The sequence below is a fragment of the Rana temporaria genome, chromosome 3, assembly GCF_905171775.1.
Source record: "Rana temporaria chromosome 3, aRanTem1.1, whole genome shotgun sequence".
Classification (NCBI taxonomy): Eukaryota; Metazoa; Chordata; class Amphibia; order Anura; family Ranidae; genus Rana; species Rana temporaria.
In genome coordinates, this window is record NC_053491.1 from 384,779,408 (window position 1) to 384,800,270 (window position 20,863).

The 20,863-nt window shown below is 42.4% G+C and overlaps 1 protein-coding gene across 11 annotated transcripts in view; it reads right to left on the bottom strand.

The window, feature by feature from the left end:
• The window catches only part of DGKI (diacylglycerol kinase iota), a 483,473-nt gene that overhangs the window by 263,129 nt on the left and 199,481 nt on the right, over positions 1–20,863 (bottom strand). The gene's annotated exons all lie outside the window — the stretch shown is intronic.

The window sequence follows — 20,863 nt, forward strand, 5'->3', positions numbered from 1 at the left end:
AAACTTGTTATCTTGTTTTTTTCCATAAACTAAAATATAGAATGGTCACTGTCGTTTTGGTCTGTTAAATATACCATTTGAAAGCATTTTGTTATATCTGTTTAAACAGTGCAGAAAATGCAGCAGTGTTAGCAGTGTTAGCCCTGTTCAGCTCTCCTCTGTGAACTACAGACCACCTCCACCTATGTTATGGAGATGAAGAGAGCTTGACAAGTTCTTTAGTCCTAACACACTTTTCTGGGTAACAAGACTGTTTCCTCATAGATACTGTTATTTGAGTATATATCTTGAGTCATCGTTGCCACCCTAGGACAGGAAATGTGTGAAGCCTCGTACACACGACCGAGGAACTCGACGGGCAAAACACATCGTTTCCCTCGTCTAGTTCCTTGTTAGGCTGTCGAGGAATTCGACAAGGCAAGTTTCTCCAATTTCCGTAGAGGAAATAGAGAACTTGCTCTCTTTTTGGCTCGTCGAGTTTCTCGACAGTTTCCTTGACGAAAATGTACACACGACCGGTTTCCCCTGCAAAAAAATATCTCCCAGCAAGTTTCTTGCTGGTTTTTGCCGAGAGACTCGGTCGTGTGTACGAGGCCTGAGTGGCAGGATTACCAGGTGAAAATTAAGAGAAAAGGTCAGCCCCCTGTAAAATACATGACTTCAGGTAAACAGCTAAATACACAAATAAAATACACATATGAGAGATGTTACCTGCCAAAGTATGGGGACATACTAAAACATTTAATGTGAAAATGGCTTAATGTAGCTTAACGAGTAATAAAGTGCCTAAACCTCAATCAATTGCCCTGAAACTTCGCACAGCCTAAGATCTCAACTACCCAAACCTATCCTATAAGTTTTGTGCTATTTGGTGTTCCACAAGGCAAACTAGGGACATTAAGCTTGTTTTTTTGGGAGCTTAATGTAGCTTAACGTACAAAAAAGACCTTACATGTTAACTAATCTCCCCCAAACTTCACACAATATAAGATCATATCCATGTCAACATATTCTGAAAATGTCAGCTCATTTGGGTTATCACACCAAAATTTATTCACATTAAGCTATATTTTACAATGCTAAAACAGAGCTTAACGTACCATAATGTACCTTAACCTCAATCAATTGTCTTGAAACTTTGCACATCCTAAGATCTTAACTACCCAAACCTTTCCAAGAAGCTTTGCGCGATTCGGTGTCCCACAAGGCAAACTAGGGACATTAAGCTTGTTTTTTGGGGAGCTTAATGTGGCTTAACGTACGAAAAAGACCTTAAATGTTAACCAATTCCCACCAAACTTCACACAGTAGAAGACTCTATCCGTGCCAACATATTCTGAAAATTTCAGCTTATTTGGATAATCACACCAAAAGTTATTCACATTAAGCTATATTTTACAATACTAAAACATTTAATGTGGAATCGGCTTAATGTAGCTTAACGAGCAATAAAGTGCCTAAACCTCAATCAATTGCCCTGAAACTTTGCACAACTAAATATCTCAACATCCCAAACCTATCCTATGCATTTCGTGCGATTCGGTGTTCCACAAGGCAAACTAGGGACATTAAGCTTGTTTTTTTGGGAGCTTAACGAGCAAAAAAGTGCCTTAACCTCAATCAATTGCCCTGAAACTTTGGACATCCCAAGATCCCGACCTTCCAAACCTAACCAATAAGTTTCCAGTGATTTGGTGTTCCACAAGGCAAACTAGGAACAATAAGCTTGTTTTTTTGGGAGCTTAACGTACAGAAAAGACCTTAAATTTTAACCAATTTCCCCCAAACGTCACACAATAGAAGGCTCTATCCATGCCAATATATTCTGAAATTTTCATCTCATTTGGTTAATCACACCAAAAGTTATTCACATTAAGCTATATTTTACAATACTAAAACATTTAATGTGAAATCGGCTTAATGTAGCTTAACGAGCAATCAAGTGCCTAAACCTCAATCAATTGCCCTGAAACTTTGCACATCCCAAGATCTCGACCTTCCAAACCTATCCAAGAAGTTCCCAGTGATTTGGTGTCCCACAAGGCAAACTAGGGACATTAAGCTTGTTTTTTGGGAGCTTAACGTACAGAAAAGACCTTAAAGCGGGGGTTCACCCTAAAAAAAAATTCTAACATTACATTAAGCCGAGTTGTGGGAATGACATTATGCTGACCTTTTTTATTTTCTTGCCGTACATACCGTTTTATCTATATTTTCACTGCGGCTTCCGGGTATGTAATCCTGCGGGACTGGGCATTCCTATTCACATGCTAATTGATTGACATGCTTCCCACCAGCGCATACAGCGCGTCACGAGTTGCCGAAAGAAGCCGAACGTCGGTGCGCAGGCGCCGTATAGAGCCGACTCGCAGTCCGGCTTCTTTCGCCAACTCGTGACGCGCTGTATGCGCCGGTGGGAAGCATGTCAATCAATTAGCATGTGAATTGGAAACCTATCCTATAAGTTTCAAGCGATTTGGTGTTCCACAAGGCAACTAGCGACATTAAGCTTCTTTTTTGGGGAGCTTAACGTACTTAAATGGTAACCAATTTCTCCCAAACTTCACACAATAGAAGTCTCTATCCATGCCAACATATTCTGAAATTTCAGCTCATTTGGTTAATCACACCAAAAGTCAGTCACATTTTACAACCCTAAAACATGTGGCTTAGTGTAAAAAGAGCATAATGCAGTGGCGTACTAAGTCAGGGACGTGGGGGCGTGCCGCACTAGGGGGGTGTCAGGCCGGCGCCCCCCCTCCGTGACTGAAGACTTGGCAGAGACAGCGGGCAGCATGGCGCGGTGACAGGGAGGCAGCCTAGGTAACACACTGCAGGCTGAAGGGAGCCAGATCTTTGTTCCTCATTAGTAGGAATAGACAATCTGTCTCTCCTCCCCTGTCAGAACAGAGATATGTGGGTTTACACACACAAATCCCCATCCTGGCTCTCATGCCTTAGATTGCTGGTTGCGGTGGCGAACGCGCCTGCTGGCCATGCGCATTGGGTCCCTCACCGTGCAGTGGGCACACGCTTGCTATGGCTCTTAAAGGACATTTCTTCAGTGTTGTCACATAAAAAGATAAAATATTTACAAAAATGTGAGGGGTGTACTTACTTTTGTGAGATACTGTACCTCATCTGTACAGTGTTTTTTCACAGAGCAGTTCTGATCCTCCTCTTCTCAGTTCCCTCCCTGGCGCTCCTGGCCGCTCCCTCCTGCCAAATGCCCCCACAGCAAGCAGCTTGCTATGGGGCACTCGAGTCGAGCCGCAGCTTTGTGTGTCCATTTAAATACAGAGCCATGGTTTGGCCCCGCCCCCTCTCTCTCCTCGATCTGTCCCTTGGCTCTCGGGTGGAGGCGCCGCCATCTTCGGTAAGGGAATCAGGAAGTAAAGCCTTGCAGCTTCACAGCCTGGCTCTTTACTGCGCAAGCGCGAGTCACTCTGCGCAGTCCCACTGGTCCCTGCTGTCTTCTGGGACAGTGGGGGGGACGGAGGAGGCGCCGGACGTGGCGTAGATATCCGCGGCTACTGCGGCTATCTATGCCCAGGAGTGGGAGCAAAATACCTGTATTAGACAAGTATCAGCTTCCCCCTCCCCCTGAAAGGTGTCAAATGTGACACAGAGTGGGGGAGGGTTCCGAAAAATGGAAGTTCCATTTTTATATGTAACTCCGCTTTAAGATAACAACGTAATACATACAATATTTATTTAAGGTCAAACAAGGCAATCTTTCTGTGAATATTGTCCTGCAACAATATTTTTTTTTTTTTGCAATCCTTGTACAACTAAATGTAATAAAACTAAACAAAAGGCATTTTTTTTCAGCAGTAAATATATGTAAAAAGTTGTAAAAAATATTAATAAGCAAAGCAAACAAAAACCGAAACCGAAAAAAAGTTTAAATATTAGATAAATAAAATAGAAAAGAAAAAAAATCACCAGTAAAATTACAATTGAACTGAGAAGGAGAATATAGAGTTAATCGGTGCTGATTAGAGAAAACTAAAGGGTTAATAAGGGGTTCAATAGAGGAACGTTTAATTAGAAAAAAAAAAAAAATTTGCCTTGTCATGGTTGCTTTAACTCTCTTCACCTGCAAATCAAAGTGAATCCCTATATAGATGCAAAACACAGAACGTTACAATTGATACAATGTTTCAATGTTACTTGCTGTGAAGTGTTTGTTGATAAACTTTGCCAGCCTACTTCTTTTTTTATCATTGTAAAATATAGCTTAATGTGAATAACTTTTGGTGTGATTAACCAAATGAGCTGAAATTTTCAGAATATGATGGCATGGATAGAGTCTTCTACTGTGTGACGTTTGGGAAAAAAATGGTTAACATTTAAGGTCTTTTTCGTACCTTAAGTCACATTAAGCTCCCAAAAACCAAGTTTAATGTCCCTAGTTTGCCTTGTGGGACACCAAATCGCTTGGAAGGTCTGTTTGGAAGGTCGAGATCTTGGGCTGTGCAAAGTTTCAGGGCAATTGATTGAGGTTTAGGCACTTTTCTGCTCGTTAAGCTACATTAAGCCATTTTCACATTAAATGTTTTAGTATTGTAAAATATAGCTTTAAGTGAATAACTTTTGGTGTGATAAACCAAATGAGCTGACATTTTCAGAATATGTTGGCATGGATAGAGACTTCTATTGTGTGAAGTTTTGGGGAAATTGGTTAACATTTAAGGTCTTTTCCGTACGTTAAGCCACATTAAGCTCCCAAAAAAACAAGCTTAATGTCCCTAGTTTGCCTTGTGGAACACCAAATCGCACGAAACTTATAGGATAGGCTTGGAAGGTCGAGATCTTGGGCTGTGCAAAGTTCTTTGTGCGAGTTCGCGAAAGAAGCCGGACTACAAGTCGGCTCTATACGGCGCCTGCGCACCGACGTTCGGCTTCTTTCGGCAACTCGTGACGCGCTGTATGCGCTGGTGGGAAGCATGTCAATCAATTAGCATGTGAATAGGAACGCCCAGTCCCGCAGGATTACATACCCGGAAGCCGCGGTGAAAATATAGATAAAACGGTATGTACGGCAAGAATATAAAAAAGGTCAGCATAATGTCATTCTCACAACTCGGCTCAATGTAATGTTAGAATTTTTTTTAGGGTGAACCCCCGCTTTAAAGCGGGAGTTCACCCATTTAAAAAAAAAAAAAAAATCTCCCCTTAGCTTCCTGCTCGTTCGGTCTAGGGGAATCGGCTATTTATATTAAAATATGTGCAGTACTTACCCGTTTTCGAGCTGCATCTTCTTCCGTCGCTTCCGGGTATGGGTCTTCGGGAGCGGGCGTTCCTTCTTGATTGACATTCTTCCGAGAGGCTTCCGACGGTCGCATCCATCGCGTCACTCGTAGCCGAAAGAAGCCGAACGTCGGTGCGGCTCTATACTGCGCCTGCGCACCGACGTTCGGCTTCTTTCAGAAAATCGTGACGCGATGGATGCGACCGTCGGAAGCCTCTCGGAAACCTGTCAATCAAGAAGGAACGCCCATTCCCGAAGCCCATACCCGGGAAGCGACGGAGAGGATGCGTCTCGTAAACGGGTAAGTACTGCACATATTTTAAAATAAATAGCCGATTCCCCTAGTAATAACGAGCAGGAATCTAAGGGGGAAAAGTGCCCTCTAAGGGTGAACCCCCGCTTTAAGGACTTTTCTGTACGTTAAGCTCCCAAAAAAACAAGCTTAATGTCCCTAGTTTGCCTTGTGGAACACCAAATCGCACAAAACTTATAGGATAGGTTTGGAAGGTCGAGATCTTGGGCTGTGCAACGTTTCAGGGCAATTGATTGATGTTTAGGTCCTTTTTTGCTCGTTAAGCTACATTAAGCTACATTAAGCCAATTTCACATTAAATGTAAAATTGGCTTAATGTGAATAACTTTTGGTGTGATTAACCAAATGAGCTGAAATTTTCAAAATATGTTGGCATAGATACAGCCTTCTATTATGTGAAGGTTGGGGAAAATTGGTTAACATTTAAGGTCTTTTTTGTACGTTAAGCTCTCAAAAAAACAAGCTTAATGCCCCTAGTTTGCCTTGTGGAACACCAAATTGCACAAAACGCATAGGATAGGTTTGGAACGTTGAGCTCTTAAGCTGTGCAAAGTTTCAGGACAATTGATTGAGGTTTAGGCACTTTATTGCTCATTAAGCTACATTAGGCCAATTTCACATTAAATGTTTTAGTATTGTAAAATATAGCTTAATGTGAATAACTTTTGGTGTGATAAACCAATTGAGCTGAAATTTTAAGAATATGTTGGCATGGATAGAGTCTTCTATTGTGTGAAGTTTGTGGGGAAATTGGTTAACATTTAAGGTCTTTTTTGTACGTTAAGCCACATTAAGCTCCCCAAAAAACAAGCTTAATGTCCCTAGTTTGCCTTGTGCAACACCAAATCGCACAAAACGTATAGGATAGGTTTGGAAGGTCGAGATCTTGGGCTGTGCAAAGTTTCAGGGCAATTGATTGAGGTTTAGGCACTTTTTTGCTCGTTAAGCTACATTAAGCTACATTAAGCCAATTTCACATTAAATGTAAAATTGGCTTAATGTGAATAACTTTTGGTGTGATAAACCAAATGAGATGACATTTTTAGAATATGTTGGCATGAATAGAGTCTTCTATGGTGTGAAGTTTTGGGGAAATTGGTTAACATTTAAGGTCTTTTTCGTACGTTAAGCCACATTAAGCTCCCAAAAAAACAAGCTTAATGTCCCTAGTTTGCCTTGTGGAACACCAAATCGCACAAAACGTATAGGATAGGTTTGGAAGGTCGAGATCTTGGGCTGTGCAAAGTTTCAGGGCAATTGATTGAGGTTTAGGCACTTTTTTGCTCGTTAAGCTACATTAAGCTACATTAAGCCAATTTCACATTAAATGTAAAATTGGCTTAATGTGAATAACTTTTGGTGTGATAAACCAAATGAGATGACATTTTCAGAATATGTTGGCATGAATAGAGTCTTCTATGGTGTGAAGTTTTGGGGAAATTGGTTAACATTTAAGGTCTTTTTCGTACGTTAAGCCACATTAAGCTCCCAAAAAAACAAGCTTAATGTCCCTAGTTTGCCTTGTGGAACACCAAATCGCACAAAACGTATAGGATAGGTTTGGAAGGTCGAGATCTTGGGCTGTGCAAAGTTTCAGGGCAATTGATTGAGGTTTAGGTCCTTTTTTGCTCGTTAAGCTACATTAAGCTACATTAAGCCAATTTCACATTAAATGTAAAATTGGCTTAATGTGAATAAGTTTTGGTGTGATTAACCAAATGAGCTAAAATTTTCAAAATATGTTGGCATAGATACAGCCTTCTATTATGTGAAGGTTGGGGAAAATTGGTTAACATTTAAGGTCTTTTTTGTACGTTAAGCTCTCAAAAAAACAAGCTTAATGTCCCTAGTTTGCCCTGTGGTTCACCAAATCACACAAAACGCATAGGATAGGTTTGGAACGTTGAGATCTTAAGCTGTGCAAAGTTTCAGGACAATTGATTGAGGTTTAGGCACTTTATTGCTCGTTAAGCTACATTAAGCCAATTTCACATTAAATGTTTTAGTATTGTAAAATATAGCTTAATGTGAATAACTTTTGGTGTGATAAACCAATTGAGCTGAAATGTTCAGAATATGTTGGCATGGATAGAGTCTTCTATTGTGTGAAGTTTGGGGGAAATTGGTTAACATTTAAGGTCTTTTTTGTACGTTAAGCCACATTAAGCTCCCCAAAAAACAAGCTTAATGTCCCTAGTTTGCCCTGTGGAACACCAAATCGCACGAAACTTATAGGATATGTTTGGAAGGCCGAGATCTTGGGCTGTGCAAAGTTTCAGGGCAATTGATTGAGGTTTAGGTCCTTTTTTGCTCTATAAGCTACATTAAGCTACATTAAGCCAATTTCACATTAAATGTAAAATTGGCTTAATGTGAATAACTTTTGGTGTGATTAACCAAATGAGCTGAAATTTTCAAAATATGTTGGCATAGATACAGCCTTCTATTATGTGAAGGTTGGGGAAAATTGGTTAACATTTAAGGTCTTTTTTGTACGTTAAGCTCTCAAAAAAACAAGCTTAATGCCCCTAGTTTGCCTTGTGGAACACCAAATTGCACAAAACGCATAGGATAGGTTTGGAACGTTGAGCTCTTAAGCTGTGCAAAGTTTCAGGACAATTGATTGAGGTTTAGGCACTTTATTGCTCATTAAGCTACATTAAGCCAATTTCACATTAAATGTTTTAGTATTGTAAAATATAGCTTAATGTGAATAACTTTTGGTGTGATAAACCAATTGAGCTGAAATTTTAAGAATATGTTGGCATGGATAGAGTCTTCTATTGTGTGAAGTTTGTGGGGAAATTGGTTAACATTTATGGTCTTTTTTGTACGTTAAGCCACATTAAGCTCCCCAAAAAACAAGCTTAATGTCCCTAGTTTGCCTTGTGGAACACCAAATCGCACAAAACGTATAGGATAGGTTTGGAAGGTCGAGATCTTGGGCTGTGCAAAGTTTCAGGGCAATTGATTGAGGTTTAGGCACTTTTTTGCTCGTTAAGCTACATTAAGCTACATTAAGCCAATTTCACATTAAATGTAAAATTGGCTTAATGTGAATAACTTTTGGTGTGATAAACCAAATGAGATGACATTTTCAGAATATGTTGGCATGAATAGAGTCTTCTATGGTGTGAAGTTTTGGGGAAATTGGTTAACATTTAAGGGAAAATTTATTATCATACTTACCGTAATTTTCCTTTCCTGATGGACTCCATGGCAGCCTACGTGTGGGTTAATCCCGCCTCCTCTCCAATGTGATAGGACCCCATACCCATAAAAGTTAACTCACCAGTAGCACCAGTGTTCCGTAACTATCCCGACTCCATAATTTCAGGGTGGGAACTCCGTCTGCCATGGAGTCCATCAGGAAAGGAAAATTACGGTAAGTATGATAATAAATTTTCCCTTTTCCTGACTGACTCCATGGCAGCCTACGTGTGGGAAATAACTAGTCAAACCACACGGGTGGGTATGCTGAACAAAAATATATTTTAATTTGTCCCGTCCACAGACAAAACTGATAAACCAAAATTTACAGAAGAAAGTGCTGCAGGTTCAACACAATAATGGGACATAAAGGTATTTATGGAAGACCAAGAGGCCGCTCTACAAATGACGTCTGGAGCCACATGACGAGCTGCTGCCCAAGAAGCTGCCATCCCTCTAGTGGAGTGAGCTGTCACCGCCTGTGGAGGAGCCAAGCCCTTTGCACTATAAGCCTGTTGTATAGTCTGGACGATCCAAGTTGCGATTGTTCTCGAGGAAGCTTTTTTTCCTTTGTTCATGCCTGAGTGCAGGACAAACAAATGGTCGGAGCGTCTAAAGACAGATGTAATTTGAAGGTATTCAGTGAGTATCTTGCCCATGTCCAGAGGGTGAGCTTCGTCAGAATCCGGGGACCTAAAAGTAGGGAGAACTACTTCCTGATTTTCATGGAAGACCGACGAGACCTTCGGTTTGGAGCCCAGCATAGGTATCAGAACCACTCGATCCGGGAAGAACGTGAGAAACGGCTCTTTGTGACCAAGAGAACCGATCTCAGACACTCTCTTGGCCGAGGTGATAGCGACCAGAAATGCAACCTTGGCTGAAAAGTCCTTTAAGGAGGACGGGGAGGGCCCCGACATACTGAGTCCGCTTAAGAAATCGAGCACTAGTGGGAGATCCCATTTGGGGAATCTTGGCTTCCTTTGAGGTCTCAGCCTTGAAGCCCCTCGAAAAAATTGTTTGATTAATGGATGAGCCGCCCAAGAAATTCCAGAGAAGGCTGAAATTGCCGAAACTTGAACTCGTAGTGAGCCTACGGACAGGGGAAGATCTAACCCTGTTTGGAGAAAGCTTAGAATGTCTTGGATTTCCGGATTCCTGAAGGATCTGTTTGAAGATAAGGAAAACTCCACAAACTTGGCCCAAATTCTCCCGTAAACTTTATTTGTGCTTGCTCTCCTAGAGCTCATAAGTGTAGAGATCACCCCAGAGGCGCAGCCAAGGGATTCCAGTCTTTCCCTCTCAAGAACCACACCATCAGTTTCATCAAGGCCGGGCAGGGATGAAAGAGCGACCCTTGGGAGAGAAGATCCGGCCTGACCGGTATTGGAATTGGGTCCCGAAAACTCAGTTGGAACAGAAGAGGGAACCATGGCCTGTTCGGCCAGTAAGGAGCTATCAACGTAACTTCTACCTCTTCCGCTTGAAGCTTCTTCAAAAATTTCAAGATTACTGGGATCGGGGGAAAAGCATATGCCCTCTGGAATCTCCACCGATCCGTCAGGGCATCCGTCCCTATTGCCTGACTGCAATAACCCCTCGTGTAGAATTTCTCCAGTTTGGCATTGAGCGGGGAGGCAAAGAGATCCACTTGGGGATTGATTCCCAGCGATAATATCCAACGAAATGTTTGATCGTGGAGAGACCACTCGTTGATGTCCACTTGAGTGCGTGACAGAAAATCCGCCTGGGAGTTCTGAATTCCCGGGATAAAGACAGCTGTCAGGTTGACCAGATTTTCCTGGGCCCACTTCATAATGGGTTCGACTTCCTGAAGAAGAGAAGAACTCCGTGTCCCCCCTTGTCTCTTGACATAGGCTACTGCCGTAGTGTTGTCCATCCTCAGGATTACCGATTTTCCCTTCAGGAGTTGGGAGAAGGACTGCAGGGCACACCAAGCCGCTCGAAGCTCCAGGATGTTCGAGCCTGGATTGTGGAGGCGAGCATCCCACCTGCCTTGCGCCATGCTCGTGCCGCACAGGGCCCCCCAACCGGAGCCACTGGCATCGTTTGTCACTGTGACCCAGGAGACTGGGGCGATAGAATGGCATTTCAGCAGATTTTTCGGTTGAAGCCACCAAAAGAGACTGCCCCTCATATTTGTTGATATGAGAATCCGTTGATTCTTGCTCCCTGACTTCCACTGCCTGAGAAAGCCGGATTGGAAGGGACGTAGTCTCCATAATGCCCACTTTACCATTGGTGTTGTGGAGACCATTGTTCCAATGATCTTCAGACATTGGTACGCTTTTAGATGGCGAGCACCTAGGGCCCGAGATATCCTCTCCTGAATCACGGGGATCTTCTCCAATGGTAGAGAGATGGTGTTCTTCACCGTGTTGAATTGAGCCCCTAGATAGACCAGACACTGAGTTGGTTCCAGGTGGCTTTTGGCTAGGTTTAGGAGCCATCCGAACTCGGACAAGATCGAGATAACCTGATCTCTCTGTGTCAGAAGATGAGTTCTGTCCTGGGACAAGACAAGAAGGTCGTCCAGATAATGATAAAGGCGAATCTTCTTCAATCTGATGAGAGCTACTACCGCCAGAAGGGTTTTGGAGAAGACCCGTGGGGAAGTTGTTAGGCCGAAGGGCAGACAAACAAATTGAAGATGTTCTTGATTGATGTGAAATCTGAGATACTTGTGCAACTCTGCTGCTACCGGGACGTGGAAATAGGCATCTTTCAGGTCCACGGAAATCATCCAGTCGCCCGGCTGTATGGCTTGCTGGATTGTCAATAGAGTTTCCATTTTGAATTTTCTGCGTGTTATGAACTTGTTTAAGTATGTCAGATCTATGACTGGACGCCAGGCACCGCTTTTCTTCTGTACCAAGAAGAGAGGGGAGTATACCCCAAGAAACTGTTCGTCCTTTGGGACGTGTACTACTGCTCCTTGATTCTTCAGGAGGTCTATGTAGTCTAGAAGAACTTGTCTCTGTTCCGCTGACCCTGGAAGAAGGGTGGAAACGAACTTGGGAAGAGGAGGACTGGAGAAGGACCATGCATGTCCTGAGGTCACGGTCTTGATGACCCAAAAGTCCTTGATTGAGGCCGCCCAGACGTGCCGATAGAGGAGTAGACGTGCTCCCACACGATCCGCTTGGGCGGGCGTAATTTCAAAAAGACTTCCCCTGATCGCGTCCACTTGACGCCTGGGTGGTTGGTATAGGTCTGCGAAAGGAACCTCTACCTCTGCTCCAGTTCCTTCTGAAGTTCCCGCCTGGTCTGTAAGCACGAGCTTCCCTAGCCCGGTCCGGGCTGTGTCTCCGAAATTGAGGTTTCTTTTTCCCGGTTTGACGCCTGTCCTGGGGAAGAAAACCTGACTTGCCACCCGTAGCTTTTGAGATGGCATCGTCTAGCTTATTGCCGAACAGGGTTGATCCTTCGAAGGGGATTTTACACCAGTTCTGTTTGGACGAAGAATCGGCAACCCAGGGACGTAGCCAAAGGGCCCGTTTAGCCGTAACAGATGATAGCATAATCCTTGCTAATAGACGTATTAGGTCAACAGATGCCTCACCTAGAAAAGCAGCCGCCAGCTTCAGTTCTGCAGTTGCTGAGTTCTTAGCTAGTTCTTCGGACACTCCTTTGAGGAAGGAGTCTACATTTTCCGTCCAAGCTTCCATAGCTTTTGATAAAGCCGCCAGGGCAAGAGCCGGTTTACATGCTGTGCCTGCTAGGCCATAGATTCTTCTAAGGTCTTGATCCATTCTCCGATCAAGACCATCTTTGAAAGACACAGAGTCAGCAAGTGGAAGGGTGACATGCTTGGCCAGCCTGGTTACTGCAGCATCTACCAGAGGAACGTTCTCCAGATGCCTGACATCATCCGGCCTGAAGGGATATAGTCTAGACGCCTTGTTGGCCATGGATGACTTTTTGTCTACCTTGCTCCATTCCTCTTCAAAGATACCCTTTAGTTCTGTAAGGAACGGGAACGTAGGGCGTTCTTTCCCCAAGCGCTTGAAGTATTTTCTCTGCTTGGCCGGGGAAGTAGACTGTTCTTCCCATAAGAGAGCCTCTTTGACACCTTTGATAAGTGGCGTCACTTGAGCGAAGTCGAACTCCAAGCCTTCTTCGTCACTTTCTAGGTCACCCTCTAAGAAGGCCGGGGAAGTGGCTCGAGGCTGGGAAGGACCTGGATCCTCATGGACCTCGATGGTCGGAGAAGCAGACCTGACAGTATTGGTCTGACTTTGTGTGTGGGACATATTCTCTCTTAGAGTCCGTTGAACCACATGTTCCACCAGAGACTCGATACGATGACCTTCAGTCTCTTTTTCCCCAACCGCCTGGGCGTAGCATCGGTCGCATAATGACTTGCCCTCCGGGACACGAGTGTCACATCCCCAGCAGGCTCTGCGATCAGAGCGGCTATCATGGCGGTGGGAGCGGTGTCGTGAGGAGGAATGTGAACTTCTCCTCCGGTGGGAAGATGTAGATGGAGATCTCCTTTTGGATTTTGATCTGGAAGAATGATGCGGTCTGGCAAGGTCATGGGACTGGATTGCGGAGATAGGATCTGGATCAGAAGGGCTTTAAAGAGAAACACATAGGGAGGAAAATTGTCAGACAACACATATTGACTGTGACTTCCACCCCTAGCCCCGCCCTTATCCTGCACATACCTTGTGCGTGAGGGCTGGCCACCTGTAGACGGTGACTGGTCCATGACTTAGGACCTGCGTAAAACAGCGATACAGATCCGAAAAAGGAAGAAAACCTAAAGTGTCAGATAATGGAAAAAATAAATGCATTGTCCCTTTAAGATTTATAAAAAAAACCCCTTGTTATTATTTTTTTTTTTTTTAAAACAAATAAATAAATAAATAAATAATTAATAATTTAATAATAAATTAAATAAAAAATTAATTTGAATAATTAACATTTTAAGATGCATGAATCGTTTGCACAGTTTAGAAGCAACACTATATGCTAGAAAAACCATCATGAAAGGATAATACAGCAGGGGGAAATCCCTGCTCACTGACCTGGCAAAGAAGAGTATCGCTCTTTGCAGCTGCACGCCTGATCAGGGAACAACCCAATATGCATAGGCGAGCAGCCGCTTTTCAAATCACCCGCCGGCGACGTCACCTGTCGTCCGCGCGCCTGCGCGGTGCAATCGATGCGACGGCGCGTGCGCGGCCGCCGCAGATTCGACAGACTGCGCATGCGCGAAACCAGGCCTCGCTCTGAGAGTGGGCACAGCGCATGCGCGGGGTACTGGCGCTCGCGACCAGGAAGCAAAGTGCGAGCTGGAACGCAGAAGCGCTCCAGCCGCCATGGGGACAAACACAGACACAGGCAGACAACAAATAAAACAAATAGGCGACTGCCATGAAAGAATAGGACCTTGCCAGCCGTGATGAGACGTCTTCAGCACACACAGCAAACGCCCAAAGGGTTGCTGCAAAGCTCTCCACCCGCCCATGGCTGGGATCCGAGCTGCACCGCTCAGGTGTGCCATCCATTCCTGTCCTGAGAAGTTTCTGAATTCATGGAGGAGGAAAAAAAAGGAACACTGGTGCTACTGGTGAGTTAACTTTTATGGGTATGGGGTCCTATCACATTGGAGAGGAGGCGGGATTAACTCACACGTAGGCTGCCATGGAGTCAGTCAGGAAATGGTCTTTTTTGTACGTTAAGCCACATTAAGCTCCCCAAAAAACAAGCTAAATGTCCCTAGTTTGCCTTGTGGAACACCAAATCGCACGAAACGTATAGGATAGGTTTGGAAGGTCGAGATCTTGGGCTGTGCAAAGTTTCAGGGCAATTGATTGAGGTTTAGGCACTTTTTTGCTCGTTAAGCTACATTAAGCTACATTAAGCCAATTTCACATTAAATGTAAAATTGGCTTAATGTGAATAACTTTTGGTGTGATAAACCAAATGAGATGACATTTTCAGAATATGTTGGCATGAATAGAGTCTTCTATGGTGTGAAGTTTTGGGGAAATTGGTTAACATTTAAGGTCTTTTTCGTACGTTAAGCCACATTAAGCTCCCAAAAAAACAAGCTTAATGTCCCTAGTTTGCCTTGTGGAACACCAAATCGCACAAAACGTATTGGATAGGTTTGGAAGGTCGAGATCTTGGGCTGTGCAAAGTTTCAGGGCAATTGATTGAGGTTTAGGCACTTTTTTGCTCGTTAAGCTACATTAAGCTACATTAAGCCAATTTCACATTAAATGTAAAATTGGCTTAATGTGAATAACTTTTGGTGTGATAAACCAAATGAGATGATATTTTCAGAATATGTTGGCATGAATAGAGTCTTCTATGGTGTGAAGTTTTGGGGAAATTGGTTAACATTTAAGGTCTTTTTCGTACGTTAAGCCACATTAAGCTCCCAAAAAAACAAGCTTAATGTCCCTAGTTTGCCTTGTGGAACACCAAATCGCACAAAACGTATTGGATAGGTTTGGAAGGTCGAGATCTTGGGCTGTGCAAAGTTTCAGGGCAATTGATTGAGGTTTAGGTCCTTTTTTGCTCGTTAAGCTACATTAAGCTACATTAAGCCAATTTCACATTAAATGTAAAATTGGCTTAATGTGAATAAGTTTTGGTGTGATTAACCAAATGAGCTAAAATTTTCAAAATATGTTGGCATAGATACAGCCTTCTATTATGTGAAGGTTGGGGAAAATTGGTTAACATTTAAGGTCTTTTTTGTACGTTAAGCTCTCAAAAAAACAAGCTTAATGTCCCTAGTTTGCCCTGTGGTTCACCAAATCGCACAAAACGCATAGGGTATGTTTGGAACGTTGAGATCTTAAGCTGTGCAAAGTTTCAGGACAATTGATTGAGGTTTAGGCACTTTATTGCTCGTTAAGCTACATTAAGCCAATTTCACATTAAATGTTTTAGTATTGTAAAATATAGCTTAATGTGAATAACTTTTGGTGTGATAAACCAATTGAGCTGAAATTTTCAGAATATGTTGGCATGGATAGAGTCTTCTATTGTGTGAAGTTTGGGGGAAATTGGTTAACATTTAAGGTCTTTTTTGTACGTTAAGCCACATTAAGCTCCCCAAAAAACAAGCTTAATGTCCCTAGTTTGCCCTGTGGAACACCAAATCGCACGAAACTTATAGGATAGGTTTGGAAGGTCGAGATCTTGGGCTGTGCAAAGTTTCAGGGCAATTGATTGAGGTTTAGGCACTTTTTTGCTCGTTAAGCTACATTAAGCCATTTTCACATTAAATGTTTTAGTATGTCCCCAAATTATGTGTATTTCTGTCCATCCAGTCCTAAAGTTGGCCAGTTGGCTGATAAAAAAATCAACAGATTCCTCCATCTACAGGAATGGAGAAATTCCCCCACTGCTGGACATTGTATTCAGGGAGCGGGACTCTGGGCTGTCAGAAAACAGTGATCTGCAGCTGATTGGCTGCAGCAGCTGATCAAGAAACATTTTCCATCATTCCCATTCGACAGAAATGTATATAACGATTGACTTCTGTCCAACAGGGGGAGTCACACAGAATCTAGCTCAAAAAACGTGTGAAAAATGTGCAAAGCAAACATAAGGCTGGCATGGCCCTCGCAAATGTACAGCCACAAAAGGAAAAATATAAACTGTAAATAATTTACACAAGTTTGCATAGTGCAACATTTGGAAATAGAGCACAACCACATTCATAAATGTCCCTTACTGTGTCCAAAACAAAATACTGTTGTCATATTAAAACTATAGTTTAAGAAACGGAAATCGAAAATGTGGGCTAAAGCACAGAAGGAATCAGGATACCAAAATTGCAAAGATTTTACAGTAACAGGCCAAGGGAGATATAAAAAAGCAATTCATTTAACAATCTAAATCTACCCAAAACACATAGAACATAAAGCTACCAGCTCTACAAATCTCGTGGGAAGCAAAATCCCTGCGCCTGATCTCTGCCGATGAATTATAACTTATGTGGGGGTTTCTTTATAATATGTCTCATTTGAAAATGTCCAATAAAGACTTTTGTTGTAAAATAAATCTTTGTCACATTGCAATTTGTAGAAAAATAACAAGAATTTGCAAATGATTTTGAACAGTGGTTTTTAGAGCAGAAATAAAGCTATTTAAAAAAAAAAAAAATACTAGCAGGTTTTATAGCAAAGATTCTGTACGTCTCTTCTGCAATAGTTTATGGCCATACATGGCTTTAAACCTGTTCAGTTGGCCCCAATTCGAGCCATGGGTGACCCAGTTGGCACCACCTGGCTCTTCAAAAAATTGATTGGTATGAGTTACTGCCCACAGGACCAAAGGAGAGAAATCTACATTTGCTAGCAGAGTTATGCCCCGTACACACAGAATTTTCGATGGAAAAAGTCAGACGTAATTTTTTCATCTGATTTTTTCTGACCGTGTGTATGCGCCATCTGACTTTTTCCTTCGGAAATTCCGACGGAGTTAGAAAGAGAACATGTTCTCTTGTTTTCCGACAGAAAAAAATGATATCGGAAACTCAGTTCGTCTGTATGGAACTCTGACGGAGAAAAAAGCATGTTTGCTCAGAAACAATTTGACGCATGCTCGGAAGCATTGAACTTCATCTTTCTAGGCTCGTCGTAGTGTTGTACATCACCGCGTCGGAATTTGGTGTGTCCGTGTGTATGCAAGACAGCTGGAACAGAATTCCGTCTGAAAAACCCATCGGAGTTTATTCCGAAGGAAATTACGATTGTGTGTACAGGGCATAAGGCTCCATGCACACTAACATTTTTTTAAGCTGTTTAGAAGCTGTTATTAGCATTTTTTCTGCTCCTAGAAGCTAAATAGTGTTATCCTATGTGTCCATGCACACTACTTTAGGCTATAAGGCTTCATGTACACGGGACGTTTTTACAACCTCTCCTGAATGATTTAACTTGACAGATAGTAACCAATGTTTAAAACGTTCATTTGCCATGTTTACATGCCGCATTTAGCGGCGTTTTGGCGTGTTTGCTTTTAAAATTAATTTTTTTACAAATAGCCCAAAAATTTTAATTGTTTTTAAACAAAATGCAGCTAAACGCGAGTTACCATGTTTAGATGCATTTGGCGCTTGAATGCCTGTAAGCTTCTGAACACATTTTTTGGGGTTCCAAAAAAACCTCTAATCTCGACTGCCTAGAAACGACTGTAAACGACCCTGTGTACATATACTGATAAGATAACATAGAGGGGAGTTCAGGAGCAGTTAAAAAAAACGCCCAACTGCTCCTTAACGTCCGTTTGACAGCAGCAGTGTACATGAGGCTTTAGGGTTTTTTGAGCTTCAGCATCTAGGAGCAGAAAATAAATCGTTTTTGTAGTTTCATGGAGCGTTTTTTCAGCTACTAATAGCGTTTTTTGGGCTTTTTTTTTTCCTTTTACTGCAAAAATGTCAATAAAATGCTAATACTCCTAAACGTTCTTAAACACTCCTAAAACGCTACTACAAAAAGCTATTACCAGCTTATTTTATCCAGTGATTTTTCCAGCATTTTTTTAGCTTGCATGGAGGCTTAAATTAGCACAGTTGAGTGTACAATTCCAGCATTTTACAGTAAGTACCATGAGCCAGGAGAAAAAAACTCCAGCACGCATGCACAGGTGAGTAAGTGATCCTGTTTCAGCCAAAACTGTCAAAAACTCCAGGCCTTCTCTATCACCTGGACTTTATGGTCCATGTTTCGTTACTCCATGGAATAAATTTTTTGGGCTGAAGGCGAATCAGTCACAACTACCTCATAGCCATGTTGGCGTGTCTCTTTATTCGCTTTGTTTCTAACCTTTCCTTGTACTGCTTTACTCCCCTCCCTCTCTGACTTCAGTATCCCCTTTGTACTTTTTGTTCCATATGGAACACCAGTTAAGCGAAATCGCTTCTCCTCTGGGTCAAAGGAGTGCCATTCATTTTGCACTTCTGTGACCCAGTTTCAGCAGAGAGTGAGCCTGAGATGGCCGCTCCCCGCACCTCCAAAGCTCAGCGCTCCAGTGAGCGAGGAGGAGCAGAGCGGAGAGATGCTGATTGACAGTCAGCAGCTCTCTGCTTGGGGAACTGTGAAAACCGAGCCATCGGCGATATTCGATCGTTTGATTTTCAGTGCAGAGACGCGGGGGGACAGAGAGATACAGCATCAAGGTAAGTATGAATCTGACAAAAAAAAAACATAATTTTCTTTTAAGGCAGTAAGTGATTCCTGCAGCATATCATTCTCTTTGAAAAATAATTTCTCAGTTTAGTATACAATGCTTCACTGATTATCGTTGGGTTTCAACTTTTTTCAGGAAACTGATGTAAATTACCCAATGTTTACTCTGGCGTATGTTCTTATACTGTTTTTTACTGTTCCCTTTATAGAGGACTCAAACATAGAGTCTAAGACCAACTTTTTTTGTGTCTGTTATCCTTTATACAATACGTATATATGACAACACCGTTGTATCCTGCAACAATGTCCTATCTTTCTTTTCCTTCTAATAAAATAAGATTGAACTATAAATTCCAGGCCTGAAAGAAGATGATGATGATAAGATGGAAGTGGCGGCAACAGAGTGACTTGGAGAAGTGCAGACATCACATCACTGGAGAAGAGCACTTAACAAAGCAAGCATGGTATACACATTATGGCAAAAGCTACTGAGCTTCTTCTTTTAAACAAAAGAAAGACATACAAATATGTCAAAGCTTTTAAATCAGTCTCTTAGCTTTATTCAATAAACAGTGTCAACGTTAATGTGCACTAACTCATACCAACCAATAAAAACCACCATGCGCTAGTCTGAGAACTGACACTTCCTGTGAAGAAACTTTATATCCCACAATCCCTGGGTCTCTCATTCTAGTGCTGGTGAAGGTGAGAGCCAAACAGAAATGAGATCTGACACAGCCACAAGCAGGCACAGCATCCACAGACACACACAGAGATTACTATTCACCTGGAAGATGCTTTCTCAATTACTCTCACATGTGTGGTGCAACACAGAGTTGATAACAAGGTATGCAGTGGACACTATGGAGTTGATTTACTAAAACTGGAGAGTAAAAAATCTTGTGCAACTGTGCATGGTAGCTAATCAGCTTCTAACTTCAGTTTGTTCAATTAAGCTTTGACAAAACAAACTGGAAGGTGATTGGTTTTTATGTAGAGCTGCACCACAGTTTGCACTCTCCAGTTTTAGTAAATCAACCACTTTGTGAGCAGGAACAGGAGCATGTCTCTTTGAAAGTGAATGTTTGGGCAAAAAAGTACATCTCTGCAATACGTGCAGATTTTATTTTTCTCCCTAAAAATGCTGCAAGTGCAGAAAAATATTTGATGCTCCTTCCAGAAAGCTTCCAACTTCCTGCTGCACTGAAATTCCAAGCAGTGGTCTGTTTCTGACATTTTTGTACCTCTTTAACTAAATGCAAACTCTATTTTTAGTTTCCGGTAGAGTGGATAAGGATTAAATCACCTGACAGGTTTTCATTGTTGTCTGGGCCCCCATTTACAGAAATTAATTTGTCCTGTTTACTGTTATCACAAAGAGTAAAAGCTAAAGAAAAACACACATTTTGGGTTGTCACCAGAGCAGCATTAGAGGTGAAATCTTCCACTGGGCACACTATGGTGACCCTGGTGACAACCAGGGATTCACTCACTTTAGAAGTTTTACCTGTCACTTTCTGTTTTGGCAATGGGACAGGACATGAAGGGAAATCTCCCAAATAGGACACACACGTCATAACAAACCTGACGGGCTGCTGCCTTAACTCCCAAAAGGCCTGTCCATACACCATGTACAGGGAAGGGTCTCTTGGGAAATGTACTTCTGGGGGGGGGGGGGGGAATTACCTAGGGGTACTGATCTACCCCTCCAGCAGCTGCCTCTACACTAGTTTTGCAAGCCTGGTAATGATGACACAAGGAGTAATAAATACTGTTTTCAGTACAAAAACAATGTAACAGAAACAGTTAATGCTGGGACGTCCACTAGAGGGGGAAATGGAGATTTGGGGGTACATTTGGTTAACGCCTAGTAAAATCTTTGAAACAGGCTTCCCCATCACCTGG